This window comes from Equus caballus, chromosome 16 (assembly GCF_041296265.1).
Source record: "Equus caballus isolate H_3958 breed thoroughbred chromosome 16, TB-T2T, whole genome shotgun sequence".
In the NCBI taxonomy this organism is placed as follows: domain Eukaryota; kingdom Metazoa; phylum Chordata; class Mammalia; order Perissodactyla; family Equidae; genus Equus; species Equus caballus.
In genome coordinates, this window is record NC_091699.1 from 86,130,335 (window position 1) to 86,142,874 (window position 12,540).

The following is a 12,540-nucleotide window of genomic DNA, read 5'->3' on the forward strand; positions in this document are numbered from 1 at the left end:
CCCAAGCTGCACAAACAGAAAAAGTGAGGCTGAGCCTCCTCAGATGGCCCTCTCAGGATTGGCATAAGGTATGAGTGTGCAGCACAGTTGGTCATGTCCCTAGGATTAGGCCTGTTTCAGAGCAGGGCATGGAGTGAGTGCCCATTAAATGTGTGTTGACTGAATGTTTTTATAATTGGTTCGTTGTGTCTTGCTCTTTCACCCTCCTCAGCATTTCCTTTATCTTGTTAAATCTACTTCCCTAAAATGGCCAGACCCTAGTTTGTGAATTTTCTGCTTTCTTCCACCATTCATGGGAGCAGAGGGGTCACAGTCATTTCTACTTTTTGAGGCTTCTGGTGTATTAAAAAGCAGAGCATTGCCAAACCAATGAACAACACCAGATGCATTTAAATGTTGACATTTACCAATTACAGTTGTACGATGAAGGCTTCCTGTGGGTCTGTCGGTGTAGCCTTTTGACAGGGTCTGCAGACCCAACAGCAAGTCTCAACGTGAGGCTCTTCTTGAATGTGAAGGATGGATAAAGCACCTGCCCTCCCCCCAGGATAGGCCCCACCTGCATTTGCTGAACTTGGAGCCTATCAACTCCATCTCGGGCCTTTTGGAAAAGTGCACCCGGGGATGGCCATTCACCTGAGAGTTGGCTCTTGGCAGCAATGGAAGGCTACAAAGCCTTTAATTCTAGAACTCTCACGGGACCAACATCAACCCAGGAGTTAGACAAAATGGGACTGGAGAATGAGCACAGGCTTTGGGGCCAGGAGGTCTCAGGTACCCAGGCCTGCTCCACTCATGTTAGATGTTGGGACCTAGGCAAGTTGCTTAACCACAATGTAGGTGTAAGAATCGTCGATTCCGAGTGTTGCTCAACACTGTGGAAGGAAACGTGGGTGAGGGCCTGCACAGCGCCCACATGTAGTAGGCTCTCTCCATAAATGATCCCCATTGTTCTCAGTCCTCATCAGTCCGTCATGGAAGGCGCTCTACCTTCTATGGATAGCATGGTGTTCACGGAGGATCCCGCGTCTCCTTTGGGAGAGTCTATCTGGTTAATTCTAGCAAGCACGTTTTTGAAGTAAATGAAAATTCCAAAGCATTGTGTGAGGCGTTAAAATCAGATTAGTTGGCCTTCCCCAAGAGAACTGGTGAATTTTTCAAAACCATCCTGCTCATTTCTCAGCCAACTGGTGCGCTGCGTGTTTGATGTTGACAGAGGCCCCTCATCGTACAGTGCCAAATTATTAAACGATGTTTAACATTTCAGAGGCACACTCCTCACTCCAGTTTTACGCTAAGCCATCTAGTATTCTCAGAAAATTTGCATTCGTTGGCATTTTGGATCTCTTCCCACTCTCCCCCATCCCACTGCTTCCCGAGAGCCCCTGGACTGTGGATCCGAAGGCAAACTCACCACTAAAAGTCAAGTCCTAACTGGATTAATCCAAAGCCTGTGCAGAACAGGTGATGTGCATCCTGATTCAATATTTCCCTGGCTGTGTGATCTTTGAACCATGGTTGCATCAGTTGTTCATTCATATGTTTATTCAACAAATACTTGTTGAGCGCATGCTATGTGCTTGGCTCTGTTTTAGGTGCCAGGGACACAGTGGTGAACAAGGCTGGCCTGGTCCCTGTCCTTATGGAAAGTATAGCCAGGTGGGAGAGTCAGACGCTAAGCACATGATTAAGCAGCTAATTATTTGAATTACAATCTTGATGAGTGAGACAAAGTGGAAGTTCAGGGTACTGGGAGCACGTAACTAGGGATCCAAGGGAAGTCTTCTCCGAGGAAGGCCCATTTAGGCTAAAACTAAAACTGAAGGCTGAGTAGGTGGTGGGGGCAGGGGAGCAATGAGCACACCTGTGAAGGGCCTGTGGCGGCAAGATGCTCAGGACATATGGGTAATGGGAAGACATCTGGTCCACCTGCTGCTCCCACACGAGGGTGGTCCCAGGTGAAGCTGGTGAGAGGCAGCACCAGGTTCTGCAGTCCTGGCAGGCCCTGATCAGGACTGTGGCCTCCACTGGTCAATTGGCTCTGGGGCTTTCTGAGACAAGACAAGGTGCAAAAGACCCTGGACACTGGGTATCTAGAGAAGGGAAGGAGGTGGGTGCCCCGGAGGCTTTGGGTGTGCAGTGGGGTGAAGGGAAGCTCTGCAGACTAGTCTTAGCACAGATGTCACAATATCATGGAGGGCTGGTCCTGTCTCGAGCAGGGCATAGCTGATGGCAACGTAGGCAGGCCAGAGGGCGCAGGACCTGGGGATTCCAGCAGACCTGTTGGACATCCTAGGGTCCCTCAGTGATCAGGTCATTCAGGTAAGGGTTTCAGGTCACAGCTGGAAGAGGCGGGCAGCCACAAGAGTCACCCCACATGCCGTAGCAGGAAGTATCCCCCAGTGACTGCATCTTTCTTTAGCCCCTCTCTCCTTCCCCGTCCTGTAGGCTTCAATAGCCTGAGTGTCTGCATCCTGCTTTGGCACCTGGCCCTGTCCTCTCATTGTCTCAGGCCTGGGTTCTGCCCCCTCCTCCTCCCACCGTGCATGTACAAACACACATGCCCACTTCTTCCAGGACAGAAGCCTCGGAGTTTGGGCGGGACTGACACTTCTGGCTGTTGCTGCTTGTAGCCTGGTCATCCTTCTGGGGCTCTCTGCCCTGACCTCCCTGCGTCACCTCCAGGAAGGTCTGGTCTTGTTGGGGTTAGAGCCTTCCGTCTTCTCTCTCTCCATCCTCCTCCTCCACCTGCTCCATCTCTCTCCCTCTTCTGACTTGGCTTTCCTCCCCTTACGGCTTCTGCTGCAGGAGCTGAGGTCTGAACATCTGTTCCCTGAGCTGCTAGAGCAGTCTCCCAACTTTTCTCCCCATCTCCTGCCTGGTTTCATCCTGTCTAGACTCAGTGCTATAGCCAGAGATATAGTTATGAAGCATGCATCCGATTGTGTGCTCTAAAGCCTTTGGTGACCACCCAGGCCCACGCTGGTCTGGCTGTCTCCCATCTCCCAGCACCTCTCCCACCACTCCTGGCGAGCCATCTCTCCCTGGTTTTATACACTGCTTCGGTTCCCAGGCTCTCACGGACCTTCATGCTTTTATTGCTTCTGTCCGCTTTCTGGAAAGGCCCCACCCACTTCCTGTAGACAGTCCCTACTGGTCCTTCAGCCCTCACTTCAGGGCTTGGTCGCCTCTGGAAACCTTCCTCAGTGTCTGCAAACACAGTTGCTACGCCATTTCTGGGCTGCTGCCATGCGCCCTGCTCTCCCCCATCATGGTGTTAACTCACTGATTATGGTGGTCTGTTTACAGATCTCCCTTACAGACTTAGGCTAGCATCTCCTGTCCTATCCTGTTCTGCCCTGCCCTGTCCTGTCCTGTTTCAATACACTGCCCTCCAACTTCCCTCCACCCCGTTCTATTCTATTTCATTCCATTCAAGAGGGAATGAGTATGAGATAACACAAGAAAAGTGCTTAGAACAGTGCCTGTCACAGAGCAAGCACTAAATAAATGTTACCTGTTATGATCATGCCACAGCACGGTCTTATTTATTATTTTTAATCTTTAGTTCATTTATTTATGCATTAGTTCCATGAATGTTAATTGAGCACCTCGTACAAACCAACCTCTATGTTAGGTGCTGTGGATTCAAGAACAAACAGAAACAGACGCAGACGCTGCTCTCCTGGGGCATCCTGGGGGCTGAGGGAATAGCCTGTGCCCGGGCCCTGTGGAGAAGGGAGCATGGCAGGTCAGAGAGTCTGGAGGAAGGCCAGTGCTGCCAGAGCAGAGAGAGGAGGGAAGCAGTAAGCAAGATGCAGCTGGGAGTCCATAGAGTTCTCATTTCAAAAGTAATGGGAAATCATTGAATCGGGGCTAATCTGATCAGATTTGCCTGACTCAGAATTACGAAGACTGAACATACCTAATAAATGCTGTCTGAATAAATAGATGGTGGATGGGTGTGTGAATTAATAACTGCGGCTAAGTTTATGAATGCCTACTATGTTCTAGACACTATCCTAAGAGTTGTGTATGTAATAATTCATGTAATCCCCACAAGAACCCTGTGAGGTAGGTGCTATTTTAATCATTTTCATCCAGCTGATAAGGAAAGACAGACAGAGTTAAGTCACCTGCCAGAGTCACATGGCCAGTGAGCGTGGGCTGGATTTCCACCTGGGCACTGAGCCCCGGATCCTGGACTCTGGGGATGGAAAGATGGAGGCACAAGTCTGTACTGACAAACCACCCCAGGAATGAAAAGCCTTATCTTCATATGCATCTCTAATTATGAAGATTATTCCAGTTACTTCTCCACACATGCGTCGTCAATGTTCTTCACTTCTCATTAGAGTCACCTAATTAGAGGTAATCCAATTAAGCCTGCTTCTGCTTTCTGTGGTTCCCCGGACTCACAGCACCTTCCCTTTCTCCCCCGCAGTCTGTCGCTGTCTTCCCCAAATGGTTGGAAGCAACATAGACATTTATTTTTAATGAGAAGGCCGAGAGTTTCATTAGGATGCGGATCCGAGATCTCCTCCTGATAGCTGTTTGCTCTGTGCTAGTTTTTCTAACAAGTAATTGGTTTCAGATTGCTAGGTGGGCATTACTTTACAAAACGGGATCCCAGTTACACAAAAATAAATGATTTCCTATCTTCTGGCATGCGCGAGTCCTGTGCAGTGTGACTTTCCTCGCAAGGCTGGTTTGGGGAGCTGTCACTTGGCGATTCTCTCCTCAGTGCTGGGCCCTTGACCTGCTCTATCATCATGGCAAGTGAGGAGTCTGACTTTATTTTTTTTTCAAGTAGTTTTCCCCCAGGGAAATAAACAAACTGTTTGGCAGCCGTGGTTCTGACCTTCAGTCTACAACTCTCTGCAGGATTCGAACTGTGAGCTTGTTGGAAGCAATCGCTCTGTGTTAGGAACACGCAAGAAAATTCTAAGCCCTCTTTTAAAATAATCAGGAAGCCAAACACCTTCTGATGTCTCCTCTGTCATGTTGTTAGCTCTGTTGAAAGTCAGGGTAAGCCGGCGAGCTGTGATCAGCAGGGAAGTGAACTCTGTAAAACCACAATGAAATTATAATTAATTGGGGTTAAGGAAAATATTGGGGATTTTCAGAGGAACACAGTTGGGTTTGCCTTGGTTTTAGAGTCTGACGACGGGTACCTGGGAGAAAGATGGGAATTTGCATTCGTTTTGAAAATGGAGAGCAAAACCTTTTCAGGGTTGACATTTTCAGCAATCAGATTAGTTGTTAGCTTGTCTCCAAAGGTCTCCACCCTAATCCTGGGCAATTTCTATTTCGTGTTATTCGCATATTTGTTAATTTCTTTGTGAACATAAAGAAAACATTTTAAAGAAGCTGTCCAAGGGCTCTGGGGGAAAAAAGTTCAGGCAATTACGTTCGATGAATCAAATAATGTGCGATTCCTGGTGCCAGGTGCGGGGTATAAAGGCGGGTGGATCAGGCACCATCACCCCCAGCCGGAAATTCTACTCTAGCCAAAGGGATGGAAAACCAAGTGCGACAGATTATTTTCCGGCTCTTCATTGAAGCCTCTGTATGTCAGAAGCCATGCATTTCATGGTGCTTAATGGTTATAATAACCCTGAAAATTAGGGACTGTTAGTTCCTTTTACAGATAAGGAAACAGGCTCAGCGAGGTTGGCCGGGGATACAGGACAAAGTGGTGGTGGACGCAGGGCTTCCTTACTACAAAGTCCACAGCTCCTTCCACTCACCAGTGCAGCCCCCGTGTCCTCACAGGAGGCCAGAAGGCAGGGATCCTTTCTGCAGGGGGAGGCACCTCCCGGAAGGCTCCACAGAAGAGATGGCAGTTCAGTGGAGCACAGCGTCATTTTGAATTAATGACAAATTGCGGCTGAGAGAGGCTGAGAGCAGAGGAGCTGAGAGCACCTAGAGGAGGTGGCAGAGCGCTCAGTGCTTTGGAAGAAGCTCGAATGGGTTATAAAGTTGTAGCAAAGGGGCCATGATGACGGCAGGAAGGAGGCGACTCAGAGACTGACGGAGGATTTCACAGCTTTCGAGTGCATCCATGCCAGCTACTCAGAGGCCATTCCTGTATTCACAAAGGAAAGTGTGTCATTGGTAAAAGTCTAGACATCACAATGGCTTTGTGACACCAAGCACAGTGCATGGATCTCCAAATTACAGCAAATGCACCCCCCGATTTCCCTGCATTTGGTTCTTGGGCCTTTGAGAAGGTGACATCTGCCAGTGTGGGAATACTGAGGGCAGGTTGAAGTGTGAAGAACAGGAACAGGCCCTCCTTTCTGGGCTGGCCCTTTTTCCCTTTGACCCAGCCAAATCCCAGTTCTCAGGTGGCCACAAGGCCGAGGGACTAGCGTGGGCGGAACATCTGGTTCAAGGAAAGGGTGTGCTCTGGACCACTGGGATTTTTGACAGCAGTAAACACTGTCACTTGTAGGGCGCACATCAGCAGGTGACAGGCCCTGGACATTTCCCACATACAGTCTCATGGAATCCCACAACCATCCCATGAGGTGGTTTCTCTTTTTTTTTTTGGCTCCATCTTCCATTTGAAAAATTAAATAGCCATCCTCAAAGCCAAGCTTCCAGGGACGAGCTGGGCAAAGACAGAATCTCCTGAATTTCACTCAAAGCCCGGCACTCTTTCCTGATACCTGAGAGCCCCTACGCTTCCTGGCATGGAGCCTCCCTTGGCTGCTGGCATGGAGTCACTCCTGGGATCACTGTTCACAGGCAGGAGCCCTGGGATGGGGGAGGTACCAGGTCGTCCCTTGAACCCATGACTTCACCTGTGTCCTTTCTTTTGCCTCCTACCTCTTCTCCCTCCTTAATCTGGATAAGAGCTGCTTGTTGCCAAGACCCCACCATGTGGCCCCTCCCTGAAGACCCCATAGGACCACCCTTGGGAGCCTTGAACGCTCTTCTCTTTACCTCGGTGGTCCCCTGCAGTGGCCCAGTTTTTCATGTTCCAGTGCGGTTGTTTAAATCAGCCAATCTTACAAAATGAAACAAACAAGCAACACCAGCAATAAAAATGAGTTTTTACCTAAGAATCTGGATTTCTATGTGTTTAATCTTTGAGGAAACCCAGAACATCTAGGAAAGGGGGCACATATTCCTGAGAGGAAACCGTCTTTCTGAGTGAGCAGGAAGGTGCCTGTGTCCCCTATTTGCCGTAGTCCCTCCTTCCCTGTTTTCCGTACACAAGGCTTCGGCTTCTTGGTTGTGCGCCTGGCCTGACTCCTAGGGCGCTGGAGTCACTATCTTTGTAAATATCTGTCTCCCTAAAGGGAGCCCACCTGTGCTCCTCAGGGCAGGGCTTCTGCTCTGCTCCGCCACCTTCTGGCACAAAGCAGGCACCGAGAATGTCCCTGAGGGAACCCTTGGTTGGACTAAGTTTCTGTTTATGTCCTTTAGAGGAGGGAGCTAGATCCCTTCCCAGCCGATGTCAGGGAATTGCTCGAGTGGCCTGAAAGTTGTAGTTGCTTCCTGGTAAGGATGGGATGCATAGGACCAAATTACACACAGCTGAGAGGGGAAGGGGTGAAGACCCAGGGGCACCGCCTTCACTCACATCCTGGATCCTGCCCCCGATCCCAGAACCCCTACATGCACCAACCGGAGGCAGAAGCTCGGAAGCCCTCCCTGAACTAAGGAAATGAAGCGTGTGTAGAATGGTGGAAACCCTTGGCCACCGCCCTTGCAGACGTCCAGTTCTGGACAACACCTGTGACTTCCCAGCCGATCCTGAATCCTGTGATTGGGAAAGGTATATGCCAAGAGGATTTGCTTAGAAGAAATCATGTCAGGCCTAATTAATGACTCCAGAGCAATCAACAAGGCTCCTCTGATTTAAAGCCCCACAGACCAATCCACATTAATTGGATTTGATTGTATTTGCTATTTTAATTAGTAGGCAAATTATGAAAATGTTTATTTGTTCATGTGGATCCTGTTATCCTCTCATGACTGTCTTTTTTGCCTTCCACCTGTGCCAAACGTGAGCCCTTCCATTGTTCCCTTGTTCAGGTCCTTAGCTGTCAAACCGGTTTCCAATTAGTAAAGGGCAATTAAAAGTTTCAAGTGTCCTGGGGAGGCTCCAGGAAATGGTTGTTTCCTGAATATGGGGGCTCTCTCTAGCAACTTGCCTTCCAAGGGGACCCAGCTGCCACTTCTGTCTGAGCAAAAATCCCAAGTCAGAGCTGATGTCTTTGAGCAAGGTCACAACCCACCTGTTCTAATCAGTTTCTGGAGCCTGTGCTGTGGGCTCAGTGTGGTACAGGGTCTGGAGTAGAGGGTAGGGAGGATAAAAAGCGGAGAGTGTTCGCCACTGCCTCCGAGATGACTTCTGTCTCTCTGAGGCAATGGGTGAGGTAGGAGGGGAGCTCAGAGGAAGGAGAAAGTCAGGATGAGCTTGCAGAGGAGCATGCATTTCCCCGGGCTCTGGGACTGCACTCTGTAGAGTCATGCAGCTCGTTATATTGTGATCCTGGTGCAATGCACATTAGCCATATGGGGCAGGGACTGTTACAACTCCCATCTCAGACAAAGATAGCAAAGCACAGGGGGAATTGGAAGTCTTGAGACTCGTTTGCTCATTCTGTAATCATTTGCTGAGTACCCCATGTGTTGGGCTCTGCATGAGGTGCCAGGAGTATGGTAGTAAATGAAACCCAGCCATGATCTTCACAACCCGGTCTGGGGACAGATAAATTAGCATATGGTTACAGTTCATTGTGAGCGGTGGGGAGAAGGAAAGAAGCCCCTTCTAGAGGGCAGTGCGGAGAACGGCATCTCACCTGGCCTGATTCATGACCCCAGTCTCCAACCTGGAGGAGAACCAAGTCCATGCAATGACAGCTGGTTGAGCTTGGGTGAGCCTCAGACCTAGAGAGTGTGATCAAGCCTGAATTCAATGATGGATGTCAGGTGCCCAGCATGGTGTCGGCTCAAGTAGCACTTGTTAAATGGTGCTTGTACTCTTGCAATTATTTCCTGTCTTTTCTGTGGATCCCCTTCTTCAACCCACACTATCTTCTTTTCTCAACATCTCCTGGTGTCTGTCACCCATTTTGCCTCTCGATTGCATGCCATTTTAATCATGGTTAGTTCTGCTAGTGTGTCAGCACCCTGAGGCCAGGAACTGTGTCTTGGGTCCCTCAGAGCCATGTGGGACACAAGCAGGCGCTCAGTGAATTCCTGTTGGGGCATGATTGATGGAGGGGCTCACACATGTCCCAGGGGGGTGGGGATGTGTGATCCGAAGCCGTAACTGCCTTGGAGGCGATTGCTGTTCTGATCTGTCGCCGCGTTTGTGAAGTTAATATTTCATTTCACATAGTTAGTGGAGGCATTGCTAAATTGTTCTACCACTCAACTTTTGAAGAGACACCTCACATCAATCTCATCAAACTACTCCGAGTGTTAAACTCCCTGTGAATGCAAATAAAGCGTGCCATGGAATAATGCAGGGCAGGCTGTCGGCATGTTGATGGGAAAATTGTCTCACTTTAGAGACAATTGGAGGAAATCAAGAAAATAAGTTTTTGGGGTTGGTTGGAGTCATAATAAAGTGAATTATTAGAGGCATTTTTGTTTGAGAGTTTTGGTGATTTCCCTGATTGGTGGATCCTCTGGGAACGTCACTTCTTTATAACAAAGCTGAGCCTTAAAAAACAAACAAGCAAACAAAACGATCTGCATGAATTATACCCAGGGAGGGTTGAGTGGACCAGATGGCTTGCCTGTCAACCAGGGTGTTGCTCTTTGCATCATCCTGAGAAAGTGCAGCTGGTGAAGTTCAGGGAATCCTCTGGGAGAGCACGTCTAAGAAGTCGCCTCAGATGTCTGGAGGCCACAGCTTACTGATGCAACTGGAGCTAAGGGGTGAGGCCTTAGAGGCCAGAGACCTCAGCTAGTGGCCTCCCAGCTGAGTCTGCCTCCTCCCTGGAGGGTCCTTGCTCAGCCCCAGTCCACGCGGAGGAGCCTGAAGCCTGGTGGCCATAGGCCCCCTGTTCTGGTGTCAGACCCACCAGTGACCAGCTTTGCCAGAGTCACCACTCCTCCAGGCTCTCTTTCCTCACAAGCAAAATAGAAAACCCATCTCCTTGATTTTCCCTCGGGGCCACTGAAGCTCCAGTGAGACAGTGTGTGTGAAACCTCGGCCTGTAACTCACCCTCCCAATGCTGAGGGCTCGTTACTGCCGTCTGACGCAGTGTTCAGTTGTTAGAGAAATGAGAAATACTGACATTCACGTTAACAATGCAACCGTGTCCTCCCTCACGTTTAATGCGGATTGGTTAGTTCCTGGAAGCCTCGCAGTTGTGTCCCTCTTGTAATCAAGGCTCCTAGAGACTGTGTCCCCTCAGTTCTGATAAGATCCATGCCGAACACAGCCCTGAGGGACTCTTACCCACTCTGTCCCCTTCCGTGGGGACACAGCAGCTAGGGGGTAGCTGGGAGGCCATGGACGGCAGGGAAGACCCCAGGAATTTAGTCAACAATAGTCATAATGATAACAATGGTAACACCTACTACGAAACATGCATTAATTGCTTGCTGCTGTAAGCCAGGACCCCCTTGTGCTGACGTGCAGGCTGTGCACCTCATCGACAGCACCCTCTAGAACTGTGCAGTTTAGTATGCTGTGACCCTGGTGCAATGTGTATTAGCCGTATGGGGCAGGGACTGTCACGACTCCCATCATTAGACAAAGACAGCAAGGACCAGGGAAATGAGTTGACCTGTCCAAAGTCTTTCAGCTTGTGAGTGAGGGGGCCTTGGGGACTGGCTCCACAGGTCATGCTCTTTGTCAGTCTCTCGGGCGGTCTCCCAGGAATGGTGCTGCTCAGGTGAACCTTGGGTGGAGGCAGACGTGTGGTCCAATGACCAGCCAAGGCCGTGTGGCAGGGAGAAGGGGCAAGGAGGCACTGGGAGGACCAAGTGGTGAGATGAATTCCAAAGATTGTGAGGAGAGCTGAGGGCAAGGTCGGGATCAGCAGAGATGGAGCAGGCAGATCAGGAATCTGGGTTGCCCAACAAAGGATGGTGTCAGGATGCTGCATTTCTGCCAAAGCTGCTCGTGGTACCTGGCAGAGCAGAGCTCTTGTTGAAGATCTCCTCTGGCATAACCACTCCTAGGAGATTATCAGGGGCCCCTCTGGACTCAGGTTGTGACCTATATGTTAGTGATTAATTGTGAAAACTTTGCTACTGCTGGAAGATAATTATTTTCTTCACACTGTTGAATAAACAGACCCTGGGGTGAAGGTCTCCCCATGCTGGGGTTCCAGGGAGTTATTGTGATGCAGGAAAGGGTCCAGGGATCCAGGGCCCTCCTCAGAGCCACCATTCCCTACTGGAGGACCTTAGGTGTGTCATTTAATAAACATGTCTAATGCCTGCTCTGTACCCAGCTAAGGAGGAAACTGGAGAAAGAGTAAAGTGGAAAATTTGAACTTTAAAATAATTTTTAAAGGCAATCCATCCTGCAAACCAGTCTATGCTCTGAGTTCTGGCAGGACAATATTGACTTAATATATTTTTCTTTCCTTCAATGAAGGTGAACTGTAAAATTTCTACATCTTATTAACATAAAAACGTATATGTAGGAGTAGTTAAGAATTTGGACTTTGGAGGGTCTGGCCTGGTGGTGTAGTGGTTAAGTTCTCACACTTCACTTTGGTGATCTGGGGTTCATGGGTTTCGATCCTGGATGTGGACCCCTGCACCACTCATCAAGCCACTCTGTGGTGGCATCCCACATACAAAATAGAGGAAGACTGGCACAGATGTTGGCTCAGGGACAATCTTCATCAAGGAAAAAGAGGAAAGTTGGTAATGGACGTTAGCTCAGGGCCAATCTTCCTCACCAAAAAAAAGAAAAAAAAATTTGGACTGTGGAATCAAATTATCCTCGGATTTTACGTTGTTTACTAGCTGTATAACCTTAGGAAACTTAGTTGCTTAAGCCTCAGTTTCTTCATCAGTAGAATGAAAATAATAATAGTCCTAGGTCAGTTGGGATATTTCCCAGGTTAAGAGTAATTCCACCTTATTCTGAGTCAAGAATTAAAGAAATGTCTCATTTCACACGACAGGAAGCCCAGAGGCAGGGTGGACAGATCCAGCAGCTCAGTGACGATATCAGGGACCCAGGGCTCCTGTCCCTCTGCTCTCTTGTGCTCAGCAGGGGTGCTGTGCTGAGGGCGGTCCCCTGAGGTCACAAGGTGGCCAGCAGTGGCACTTGGCTCTGCGTGTCCCTCCGTTCTCACCCCCAGGAGGGTGAGAGAGAATCAGTTCCACAGCCATGGCACCTGTGTCCTTACCCTCAGTCTGTCTGAGCCATGGTCACAGTCCCCTCCCAGTTGAGTGACCAGAGAAACGCCGAGCACTGACTTGCTTCTTAAGTAATCAGGCTGCCCCCGTGGGGCTGGGGATGGGCTGGCTGCAGAACAAATCAGGTTCCAGTTAGGAAGGGGGCGAGGGAGTGGATGCTGGGAAGGCAGCCAACAGCTCCC

At 49.5% G+C, this 12,540-nt stretch overlaps 1 protein-coding gene and 1 long non-coding RNA gene across 3 annotated transcripts in view; one reads left to right on the top strand and one right to left on the bottom strand.

Moving 5' to 3' along the window:
• Positions 1 to 12,540, top strand: part of CLSTN2 (calsyntenin 2) — a 552,389-nt gene that overhangs the window by 330,557 nt on the left and 209,292 nt on the right. The window lies entirely within an intron of this gene.
• On the bottom strand, positions 3,524 to 6,116 carry LOC138918128 (uncharacterized). The gene is made up of 3 exons (XR_011427125.1): positions 5,751 to 6,116; positions 4,137 to 5,065; positions 3,524 to 3,728 (listed from the first exon to the last, which is right to left on the bottom strand). It is a non-coding gene; the product is annotated as an uncharacterized lncRNA (long non-coding RNA).